Here is a 13,217-nt window from a genome sequence, read left to right as displayed (position 1 = left end):
TTGTGATGCACTCAGCTATATGATTGTATCTAGATTGTGTCTCCATGTTGCCTCACTAGGGATAGAGGATGGATTCATTTGGTTCGCTGTCCACAGCAGGCAGGCTGAATTCCATGCTCCTAGGCTTTCTGTAGATTGGGACACAACTCCCCGTCGGCTTGTGCAATGCACTTAATTTTGCAATTTATTTTTGGTGCGCAAGAAGCATGCACAAAATAATATTGTTTTGCTGTGTTTTTATATATGCTGTAAGTTACCCAGAGTGCCTGGGGAAACCCAGCCAGATGGGAAGGGTATAAATAATGATAATAATAATAATAATAATAATAATAATAATAATAATAATAATAATATCCTGCTGTGGTTAAAACCACTGAAAAGTGGGCATGTTTGAAAGCAGAATGCAAAATATGTAAAAAAAAATGTGCATAATGGGACAGAGGAAACAGAATACTCGATGCATTTCTACCAGTTCAGTATTCCATGGATTCAAAGCACTGTTTAAACTCATTCCTGGTTCTGATATTTGTTGTTTCGAAATAAACCAAAATCCATTTTCTAGCATATGCCCATTTCCTTAGTCTCTCCCTCTCCCAGTCACATAATATGTGACTCATTCCAGCCCAGACTTCTGACCTCTCTGTGAACAGACCTAAAAGGAGATCGTAATCATATCTCAAATTCAAAATGTGTCTTCCTTTGAAGTGAGTCGGGTTTTGCCTTTGATTTAGATTCATGTGCAGGGGGAAAAAATGATAGAAAATTTCCCTTTTCATGTAGAATAACTCTGACTGCTTCTGGACCATTACCTCATCCTTTAATGTGCCTAAATGCTTCATCTTTTCTGTATTGTATTATTTATTATTTACATGTCACCGTACTTGACACCCCCCACAGGCTGTCTTAAGAAAATTATTTCTCCCTGTAGCAAATAAATTGCTTATATATATGGATTTTTCTTTCCTCTTTAGGGGAGCTCTGATACAAATAATAATTTGCCCTCCTGAGCAGTCACAGATAACAGCCTGATAAATTGTTATTCTTAGTAACGGCTTTGATTTGCCCGCAAATACATTTATATGTGCATAACATTAGACAGCGCGATTTTACAAACTGCATCGCCTTTAGGGACAGATACCACTCTGAGCTACTCGCAGGGAAAAACGCACTGGCGTCTTGGTTCATTACAGCTGAAGCCATCGTGGTAGATGAGATGAAGCAATGAAGACCCAAAGGAGGGAGATTTAAGATGGGTTGTCACACATTAATGTACCCATGCACCACTTCTGCTGCTGTGCTTTGACTCCAGTGGTGACTTTTAGGCCTGAGCCGGATATTTGACAGAATATCTGCATACAGGACTTCTTTCGCTAATGAAGAGTTTCAAAATGGTTGGATGGATCCCACAGAAGGAATCGACCAGTTCCAAATCCTCTCCAACATTCCTTTGATGAAACAAGGACATTTCTCACTCCCCAACAACCGACCCTCCTCAACCTCCCATTTTTGTCAAAGCGTGTTTTCCCTAACAGAGAGCACATGTTGCCGTGGGGGCCAGCAGGCCACCCCACTGTTGCTGGGCAAATACGTTTGGATGGCCACAGGCAGTGATTGGATAATTTGAGTCTCTGTGGAGATTTCCTTGTTGCCAATTTGAGGGAGGGGGTCAGAGGTTTTAAATACTGGACATGCAGCTTTGGGTGTCCTCTTGGCTGCGTGCAACGGATCACCCGCCCACCCTCCCTGAATTGGGGGGGGGGTTGCTTTGACCTTGCTATGCCTGTCATGGGGTCGTCTGCTTTTGAGGCAGGGGTCTGGTAGGAATTTTGTCCATTTGGCTGATTGGCTGGTGGCATTTGGTTTTTGCCTACTGCGTAGCAAATCGTCACAACTTGTAAGGTTTGCGGTTAGGCATTGGTTAAAATTGGTTGGTGGAGGGGTAAGTGCCTACCCCTCCAATGGTGGTGCTGCAAAGGAATTCCATTAAAGGAATCCAGAGGCTTGCCATCCTTTCATGCTAGTCCCTGGCATCGGATTTGGGCTGTGCAAGCCCCCGGGAGCATGCGGGTGAGAAGTGAGGGACTGATGCCCAGCTTCATTTCTCCCCAATATTGTTTTCCCTGGAATCCAGAAGTCAGTTCTGTCCTTGGGCCAAGGACAGATAGTCATAACCAATGCCTAAGCAACCACTCACATGTGTGCATTTAAATAAAGTTGTGGCCAAAATCATGCCAAAAACCTTAAACAAAAATTGAGGTGTGAAGTGTGAGTTATTTGGGGTGGCTTGGGGACCTTGACGCACAACAACCCCCACCCTGGAGGATATTTCCTTCCAGAAGGAATGCAAGTGCCATCTCCCCCTCACCGATGGGACAAGCTCCTGCTCATCCACCTCCCTCCCAGACTTGGTGGCAGCAGTACTGGTGGGAGAAATAGGGACATTCTGGGATCCAATCAGAAGCCAGGATGGGTTTTGTAATTCCAGGACTGTCCTTGAAAAATCAGGGCACTTAGAAGGTATGGTTCAGACAGAGGCTGATGGCGTACTGCTGATCATACCTCCTTTAGGTATATTATATGGGTGTGCTGGAGGAAGGGGTTGGAGGAGGAAATCATAAAAAACCAAAAAAACACACCATACCATTAAAATTCATATATTCAACATTAACATTCTCATGCAAACACCTACAATTCAGCTGGTGGGCTGTTTTAATCCTGTGTTTTAAAAATAGGATTGTCGTTCACATTTTTCTTTGTATTTCTTGCAGTTTGGTTTTGATGCATGTGCTTCTTTGTTTATATATTGTGCGTCGCTTCGAGTTACCTTGGCAAAAAGGCAACCAATGAAGTTAGTGAATAAATAAATCAATAGCGCACACATACACACACACAGAAGAAAGACAACCACCCACAAGAACAGTCGCAGGAAGACTTTGACAGTATACGGCAGAACAATATCACTCAGTCCTTCAAATACAGTGGTACCTTGGGTTACAGACACTTCAGGTTACAGACTCCGCTAACCCAGAAATAGTACCTCGGGTTAAGAACTTTGCTTCGGGATGAGAACAGAAATTGTGCTCCAGCAGTGCGGCTGCAGCAGGAGGCCCCATTAGCTAAAGTGGTACCTCAGGTTAAGAACAGTTTCAGGTTAAGAATGGAATTCCAGAACGAATTAATTTCTTAACCAGAGGTATCACTGTACTTGAGGAATAGGTATATTTTTACCTTGAGTGAAGACACCAGACAGATCTCACTGGGGAGAGCATTGCACAGAACCACAACTGAGCAGAGCACCCCTTCCTTCTCATCAGCCTCTGAGCCTTCCTCAGAGCGGGTGGTGGACCCAGAAAATGGGGATAAAAAAGGGATGAAGAACTTCAGGCCACAGCCAAAACACATCGAAGATGACACATCCAACATCCAAGTCCCTCCAAGTATTCCCAATTTGGCTTGGGACTCAGCTGAATCTCCTGCACAGCCCTAGTGCTAAGTTGGAAGGTGGACCCCTTGGTAGTTTCATGGGTCTCTGTAAGGCGCCAGTGGATCCAACCTCCATGGTAGGTTGCCAGGAATGTATAAGACAAGGAAAAGCTCTTACCAATTGCCTTTTATTCAATATTCACAGAGAGAGGCTTAGAAATGCAACCTCTTGGAATAATGGCATTGCTCTGAGTAAATCTCCACTCCCCTTCTCTCCCACTTCCTCATTTGCCAACAGTCCCACCCCCTTTACGGTTGCTGCTTAGGGCCATCTGTCTCTGAGCCATTTGCTCTCCTACGTCCAAGGCTTGCCGGGGTCTGGGCGATGGAGGGTCTGGAATGCCTTCTAGTGATAACATGTCAGCCAGCTGCTCCCACTCTCCCTCCTCCTCCTCTCCCATTACAGTGGTACCTCAGGTTACAGATGCTTCAGGTTACAGACTCCGCTAACCCAGAAATAGTACCTCGGGTTAAGAACTTTGCTTCAGGATGAGAACAGAAATCGTGCCCCGGCGGTGGCACAGCAGCAGCAGGAGGCCCCATTAGCTAAAGTGGTTTAAATATACTTGGAGTCAAGTGTGGATTTCATGCTCTTTATTCAGCTCAGAGTAGTGAGGAATGGAAGTTCCCCCGAAATGTCTGCTTTATATGCATTTTTAACACAATGGGCCCCACGTGATTGGCTAATTCTGGGATTCTCCTTTAGGCCAATCAGGTTGTGGATTCACTTCCACCCAGAGTTGGATTGGGTGGCTTCTGCGGACCAATCAGACTGCTTCATTCTGGATCCTATTGTTCTAGGACCAATCAGACTGCTTCATTCTGGATCCTATTGTTCTAGGACCAATCAGACTGCTGCATTCTGGATCCTATTGTTCTAGGACCAATCAGACTGCTGCATTCTGAATCCTATTCAACTCAGTACATAACAGTGGTGCTTCAGGTTAAGAACAGTTTCAGGTTAAGAACGTTCCTCCAGAATGAATTAAGTTCTTAACCAGAGTTACCACTGTATTTCCCAACTTTCCTTCTCATCTGCCTCTGAGCTGTGACCTCTCTCAAACCCCTGTTGTAATTCTGCACTGTCTTCTCCTCTTCTCCGTAAGGTTCAGATTGAGGAGGCCATCTCCACCATTCCTCCTCTGCCCAGGCCCTGACAGTCTCAGAAGTTTGACGTGTGGTGGTGGTTCAGGAGAGCCTGTGGAAGTCCTCCCCCAAAGAAGTGTGCCTGGCCACTTCATTCCACACCTTCATTGTATTATTATGTTTTTATCATTGGTATTCTGCAATGTATTTTTAATGTTGTAATGAGATCTTCTGATAAATGGAAGTATATAAATGGAATAAATATTAACAGCAGAATAAATGTTAGCAATTGAAGGCTGAAGACCTAACTCTTTAGCGTTTGGCACCTGAGGATTTTTTTTTCCTTTAGGACCTATCCCATTCTTCTGACCGCAAATTGTTTTAACTGATTTTAATAACATGTTTTTCAGAGATTTGTAGAGTTGGAAGGGACCCCAGTGCAACCCCTGGCAATGCAGGAATCTCAGCGGGAATTTTATATTGTTGCATCCCACCAAGAGACTTTATAGTGAAGAAGAAGAAAAAGAAGAAGAAGAAGAAGAAGAAGAAGAAGAAGAAGAAGAAGAAGAAGAAGAAGAATATCATTATTAGTGCAAGCCTGCAGCAGAGTAATCCTATTTTCACTGGTAAGTTTGGAAGCTGTGGATTGTGCTGCAAGTGTGTGGGAGAGAGCAAAAATGATGAAAACTATGGTTTAAATAAACCATGATGAACATATGTTTTTATGCATATGTCTCGAAGGGTGATTCCGCCCCCCTCCTTTCCGTTGCATTTGGAAGAGCGTAAGAAATAAGCCCGAGCTAAATTGAGTGACAGTTCCTCTGCCATTCCTGATATGATTAAAAGGAACTTCCAGCACACTTTACTCCCGAGGCATTTCCCTAATATAAATATTCTTCCAAGTGACACAGAATGTTAATCTTGATTTCGGTGCCGAAGTGTTGGTGGAGGGAGCATAAGGGAGAGAAGAAAAATAATATGCCCATTAAAAAGAAATAGCAATATCAGTCCTGTTCTCCCTGGAGGGGACCGGGAAATATTGGAAGCCGGTGGAGAACAGAGTGTAAGAGGCGGCTGCTTAATCAATTGATCAATTTCATTACCTGCACCTTGCCTTCCTCCATCCATAGCAGTTGTCACTTGATTATAATAAATTGTTCACTTTTTGAATTGCTGGAGGGATTGCCACGTATACTCCCACCGCCCCTGCTCTCTTCCTTTTAAGATGTGCCGATTAATTGCCAGAGCGATGTTTGGAGCCCAGTGGGTTCAGTGAGACAGAGTGTCCTGGTTCCCACTCATGGACACAGTATTCAGACTCTAAGCATGATTACCGTATTTTTTGCTCTATAAGACTCACTTTTTCCCTCCTAAAAAGTAAGGGGAAATGGGTGTGCGTCTTATAAAATGAGTGCAGGCTGCGCAGCTATCACAGAAGCCAGAACAGCAAGAGGGATTGCTGCTTTCACTGCACAGTGATCCCTCTTGCTGTTCTGGCTTCTGGGATTCAGAATATATTTTTTCTTGTTTTCCTCCTCCAAAACTAGGTGCGTCTTGTGGTCTGGTGCGTCTTATACAGCGAAAAATATGGTACTTCCAAATTCTTCATTGCAAAAGTCGCTACACAGTCATAGAAGTTGGAAGGGACCCTGAGTTTCGTCCAGTGCAGGGATCAAACCTGCAACCTTGACATTATCAGCACCCTTCTCTAACCAAGAGTGCACCCATGAGGACTAGAAGCTTTGAAAGTAGCTATGAGGACTAGGAGCTTTTCAAAACAACTCAGCCACGAGGACTAGAAACTTGCTTTAAAAAGGAGTTTACCACTGAGGACTAAAAACATGCTTTTAATGTGCTGGCCCCAGGGGGGTTACCATGAGGCATGGTCAAAGTCCGGTCCTGGGCCGAGGGTCTGGAGACTGTCCACCAAGGGGGAAGCTGGGTTCAAAGCAAGAAGCTGGGCATGGTCGGGAACTCCGGAAAGACAGGTCTGGGTGCTGGCAGAAACAGGTTTCCAACGTCATTGCTCCCGCAACCTGGGACTGGGCTGACTGGCCTTTATCTCCTCTGAGGCCAGGGGCGGTCCCGGCCCACAGGTGACCCACCTCTCCTGGCCTTAAGGCAAGCACTCCTCCTGAGAGAACTTAGTTCTCTCTGCCCTGAGCCTCTGCAGCTCAGGAGAGGCTGGAGGGTTACTGGACCCAGGAGCAGCTTCACCTTCCCCTGACAGGGCTGGGAGAGGCGCATCCTGCAGGCAATGGGTCCTCAATCACCTCCGGAGCCAGAGTGGATACATCTGGTGTCTGCTCCTGAGGACCCGACACAGGTGCAGGCCCTTTAGATTCAAGCCCCTGCCCCGGCTCAGCTGGCCCTGGAGGCGGGGACTCCTGTGCAGGCTGGGATTCCTCCGGTTCAGCCTCTGAATCAGATTCCCAGGCCATCACATTTAAAAACAGCTCCTCCATGAGGACTCGAAGCTTAATTTTGGAAATGTATTTTGGTGTTTTTAATATTGTAAATTGCCCTGTGACTTATGGATAAAGGGCGATATAGAAATTTAAATAATAATAATTACAACAACACTGAGTGAGCTAGGCTGTCTAATAGATTCGGTTACAAAAGGCCGACCAGATACCTGTGGGACAACTCCCTCTCTGCACTTCATAGAATCATATAACTGTGTTTCCCCCCCTTTATTTTACAAGCGTAGAGTTATAACAATACCAGACACATATCCATATTGAGAGATTTCTCTGAATCTCCAGACTTCCCACCCTCCCCTCTATGGATCCTATTGTCAACATTTTCAACTGCATATTATTTCATAATCCATATTTTGTATCTCTCCATATTGTCCATAGTCTTTGTTGCATTACAAGTGTTATTAGAATCCTGCTAATGTTTTCGTCTGCTTACAGTGGCCTCCTAAAGAAAACATAATTCCCCCCCATTCTTTCTTCAAGTTTTTGTCTTCTTGGTCCCTGAACTTTCCAGTCAGTTTTGCCATTTCGGTGTAGTCCAGCGGCTTGGTTAGCCATTCCTCTCTGGTAGGGACTTCTTTCCAACTCTGGGCTAGTAGCATCCATGTGGCTGTTGTCATATACATAAAAAGTCTTTTCCGCTGCTTTGGTATGTTGGCACCTACAATTCCTAATAAAAAAAGCTTAGAATCATAGAATTGTTGAGTTGGAAAGGACCTTGAGGATCATCTAGTTGATGTTGAAGAATCATCGCTTCGACACTGGTGATCTTTGCTTCTTCCAGTACACAGGCATTAGTTTGCCTGTCTTTCCAAGTGATGTGCAATTTTTTCCGGAGACACCATTGATGGAATCTTTCAAGGAGTTGGCGTTTATAAGTGGTCCATGTTTCACAAGCATACAGTATACTGTATGTTTTCAACAACATAGACATTTTATGTACCTTTTACATCAGCACATTAATTTCTGTACAAGTTAATTAACTGAAAAACTGCACTGCAAGATTCATAGAGGTGAGAATTTTGAGAGATTGCTGTGTGTGATTCGGTTTGCGAATTAGGAAGGTTCCCCTTTAGATGGGAACTGAATCAAATTATTGCCCCATCGTTCATTCCCCAGACATGGGACAACAAAGTTCTATCCTTACAGTCCTTGGGCAACCCAGTCAGACAGGTGGCATATACATTAATAATAATGATGATGATGATGCAAGTAAATAATAATTTTGTTTCTATTCCTGGTGCTGCAGAGTTCAGTGGCTTATTCACACCTACCTGGTAGAAGACATCTCCTAAAGTCCTTTCCTGAACTGCCACCATTTCCAACCCAGATTTGCAAACTCCTTTCCCCGTAATCTGGTGTGTTATCCTGTTGGCATATTTCTAGTAATTGTAATTGATTGCCATGGTTCTCCCAATTTCCATACAACCACCTTCAAAGCAATCTGATATGATGGATGTGCTGTCAAAGCTTGGCTATTTGACGATGTATTACTTACCTAGTAAAAGGCTATCAAGAGAGAGAACCAGGGAAAAGAAACACTATTTGGTTGCTCTAAAATGTCTATTTTTGGATCTGAAGACCACTCAGTTGGGCTTAATTCCTTTTCTTTTCTTTTAATTAAAAAAGGACACTGTGTGTGTTTCGGTATATGTGTGTTTATTCCTCTTCAATGAAGCCCATCATACTGCCTTGGTCAGGACTAGATTCCTTGGGGATTCTCCTTGATCCATCGCATTCTTTGGCTGCTCAGATGGTTGAAGCTTTCTGGGTGGTTCGTTTTTATCAGCTTTGGTCAATATGTCAGCTATAATCCTACCCAGAGGAGGCAAATTTGGCTTTTGTCATCCATCCTCTAGACTCGCTTGCTGCAATGCACTCTCTATTGATCTACAATTGAAGACAGTTCAGATGATTCAACAGTGGGCCAACAGGTCCAGCGCCAAGGGCCTTCTGGCAGTTCCCTCACTGCGAGAAGCAAAGCTACAGGAAACCAGGTAGAGGCCTTCTCGGTAGTGGCACCCACCCTGTGGAATGCCCTCCCACCAGATGTCAAAGAGAAAAATAACTACCAAACTTTTAGAAGACATCTGAAGGCAGCCCTGTTTAGGGAAGCTTTTATTGTTTAATAGGTTATTGCATTTAGTGTTTTGTTGGAAGCCACCCAGAGTGGCTGGGGAAACCCAGCCAGATGGGTGGGGTATACATAATAAATTATTATTATTATTATTATTATTATTATTATTATTATTATTTTCAATTTATTTGTATGCCGCCTTTCCATAGTTAAAACAATGCTCAATGTCAGGCTGGAGCCAGCAAGCGAGGAACAGCAGCTGCCAGACTTGGATGGCAGCCCAGGTGACGAAGGGAGGTTTGTTATGAGAAGATCAGAGGAAGGAACAGGGGGGAGTTCACAGCCCAGAGAAACACAGGACTTAGCAGACGATAGCTTGTCCAAGCCAGTTTGCAAACCTCTCAGAATGCAAGAATGCAGAAGAGGGGGGATACAAGAAAAAGGGAAATTGACATCACAGAAGCGACGGAAGAGATTCGTTTTCACGCATTGTTTCTGGAGGAAGAGGAACAACGCTGAGGATTTAGTTGAGTCATCATCAGGGTAGCCATAAGTCACGGGGGCAGAGAGCTCCAGACAAGTAGCATGTTTTTTCTGGAATAAAACCAACTTTTAATTGACTGTATGTATACGTGTCTTGCCGCCGCTACACTCAAGGCGGCTTACAACATGACAAGATTTACATAATTAACAACATAACAAAAGTCATAAACAAAACACATCAAAAGGTACACAACTGAATGGAAAACGTTTCCACATAAATCATAAAATCTAAAACTAAAAAATTAATATCAATAGCTATTTAAAATGACATAGATGAAAAACAATCTTAAAAAGGAGCCCTCTCTGTTGAGCAACAGCAGCAGCAGCAGCAGCAGTCCCTTATGGAGCCTGTCAGGCCCCACCCCAAGCTAGGTGGAGAGAGGCAGGGCAGAGCCCTTCAGGCTCCCAGTAGGTCAGTCCTCTTCAGGTCAGTCCCTGGAGATCACAAGCAGGCTAGGAGACATGCATGGCTGAAACTCTAGAGCTTCTGCAAGTCAGAATACACAAGAGGGAACAATTGCCTGACTCAGAGCAAGACTAACAACAACAAGTGGGATCATCTTAATAGATGGTCCTGGTTGCGGGCAGGCCCTCAACCCGGTCCCCCCCCCACCCTGGCATGGGTGGAGCCATCACCCTCACGCCAGGGTGGCACCATGATCACCCAGGGCTATTGCCCATTCAATTTGAATGGGTGATCATGGGGGAATCTATAAAAGCGGCAGCGCAACATGTGCCAAGTACCTGCTTCGCACTGCTGAACACCTGCCCGCCCACCCTTTAATTTAAGTGTCCTTTGGCCTTGCTTTGGACTTCGGTTGGTTGCCCATCTTGGGTCGGAGATCGGGTAGGAATTTTTCCATTTGGCGAATTGGCAGGGGCCACTTGGTTTTTGCTTACCTCTTAGAAATCATCACAGCTTTGTAAGGCTTGGCGGTTAGACATTGGCTTATTGTTGAGTGGAGGACGGGAGGTCGGCCATCCCCTGCCCTTCCATTGTTCAAGGGTATTCCGTTAAAGGAATCCAGGGCCTGGATCTGGTCCGAAGTCTGCTTGAGGGGATAGGGCCATGCCAGGCCTCTGGAAACACCAGGGGAGATGCAGGCAGGTTCCCCCGAAGCAGTTTCCCTTTGGGCAGTTTACCCTTACAGACTTCCTACAAAGGGGGCAGGAGTCAAGTATAGTCTTTTGCCAATGCCTAAGCCAATACCTAGCCGGAAGAAAGATTGCCGGAAGAAAGATCAACAACCTCAGATATGCAGATGACACAACCTTGATGGCAGAAAGTGAGGAGGAATGAAGGAACCTTTTAATGAGGGTGAAAGAGGAGAGTGCAAAATATGGTTTGAAGCTCAACATCAAAAAAACGAAGATCATGGCCACTGGGCCCATCACCTCCTGGCAAATAGAAGGGGAGGAAATGGAGGCAGTGAGAGATTTTACTTTCTTGGGCTCCATGATCACTGCAGATGGTGACAGCAGTCATGAAATTAAAAGACGCCTGCTTCTTGGGAGAAAAGCAATGACAAACCTGGACAGCATCTTAAAAAGCAGAGACATCACCTTGCCAACAAAGGTCCGTATAGTTGAAGCCATGGTTTTCCCAAGAGTGATGTATGGAAGTGAGAGCTGGACCATAAAGAAGGCTGATCGATGAAGAATTGATGCTTTTGAATTCTGGTGCTGGAGGAGACTCTTGAGAGTCCCATGGACTGCAAGATGGGAAAGATGGAGGGCACAAGGAGAAGGGGACAACAGAGAACGAGATGGTTGGATAGTGTTTTCCAAGCTACCAGCATGAGTTTGACCAAACTGCAGGAGGCAGTAGAAGACAGGAGTGCCTGGCATGCTCTGGTCCATGGGGTCATGAAGAGTCGGACACGACTAAACGACTAAACAACAACAACAACAAAAAACTCTCATTTCCTGTAATCAATAAAGTTGTGGACAAATAAATTGCCCAATAACCTCAAACAAAAATTCTGTGTCTGTTTGAATTTCTTTGTGCTAATGGGGAGTTGGCTTGAGGGTCTTGCCATGCAACAACTTAGGAGGGAAAGACTCCAAAAGTTAAAAGCTTGGGAATCATGGGCAGTAATTGCCATTTGCCGGGTTTCACAAGTTGAGAGAGTGCTGTTGCGTTCATTCCAGAAGCAAACAAATAAACTAAGAATTGTTGACAAAGTTTCAATGAATGAAAGCTTCTTTTTCCCCATTTTGTTTTTGGCAAGTGCAAATTACCTAACACATTCATCTGTAATTAAAAATTAGCAAGTGCAATCTTTTGCCCGATAATGGCACACTGCTGCTGCAACTTTTTGCAAATGAGACCCTCATAATTAGGGGCAAAGTTAATTACTAGAAAAATAATTAAGATATTATTCTGGGATGATGGCTGGAGATCAACAAGGGGGTAAATACAGATGCTACTAAAAGAAACTTTTAATGGCTTGAAAGTGGGCAGAAATTGTTAAGAGTTACCAAGAGGAAATAAGAAGAGAGTTGGACAATTATACAAAGTACTTTAGGTGTTTCGGAATATGAAAATCATTGCTTTTAACTGCTGCTGTAAATCACCAACATTGCAGGCAAATTTAATATACCTTTTTCTAAGTCTTTGGAACTGATGCAATTAGTGGATTCAGCTAAACACTTTGGTTCCTCTCCCCCAAGAAGTTATAACTTTTGCAATTACATTGTTTGAGGAAAGCAATCCGTTGATGGTTGTTTTTTGTTGTTGTTTAGTCGTGTTCGACTCTTCGTGACCCCATGGACCAGAGCACGCCAGGCACTCCTGTCTTCCACTGCCACCTGCAGTTTGGTCAGACTCATGTTGGTCTCTTCGAGAACACTGTCCTACCACCTCGTCCTCTGTCATCCCCTTCTCCATCTTTCCCAACATCAGGGTCTTTTCCAGGGAGTCTTCTCTTCTCATGAGGTGGCCAAAGTATTGGAGCCTCAGCTTCAGGATCTGTCCTTCCAGTGAGCACTCAGGGCTGATTTCCTTCAGAATGGATAAGTTTGATCTTCTTGCAGTCCATGGGACTCTCAAGAGTCTCCTCCAGCATCATAATTCAAAAGCATCAATTCTTCGGCGATCAACCTTCTTTATGGTCCAGCTCTAATAGCTCCAGTGCAAAGGACTCCTCACTCACGCAAATTTAGGTCACAGGGCTCCTTTAGATAACCAGGTTCTAGGGATTTCCATCCCTTAATAGTATAAGTAACTGTCAGAAATTGCTCACTGAGAAAGAAAGAACCATGCCGGAAGGTATTGAGATTTATCTGGCTTCTTGTCCTTGACTTTCGCAAACAGCAGTTTGAACACTGCTTTTCTGCACCCAGACAGTTCGCCATATCAATTGCATTTGGTCATGTGCAAAGCCTGCTGCGTGCATTATTTTTTCACTACTTTTCCCCCTCTTACCACAAACTTCAGATTTTCTTTTAGAAAACACATCTGCTGACTGGAAGTTTATTAAGCTCCAGCTGCACCGTTAGCTCACTCAGCATCTTCTCCTCTTTTGCTTCTAAAAGACTCTTGAATG

Source organism: Podarcis tiliguerta (genome assembly GCF_965153285.1).
Source record: "Podarcis tiliguerta genome assembly, chromosome: 7".
In the NCBI taxonomy this organism is placed as follows: Eukaryota; Metazoa; Chordata; class Lepidosauria; order Squamata; family Lacertidae; genus Podarcis; species Podarcis tiliguerta.
This window is presented reverse-complemented; position numbering follows the sequence as displayed.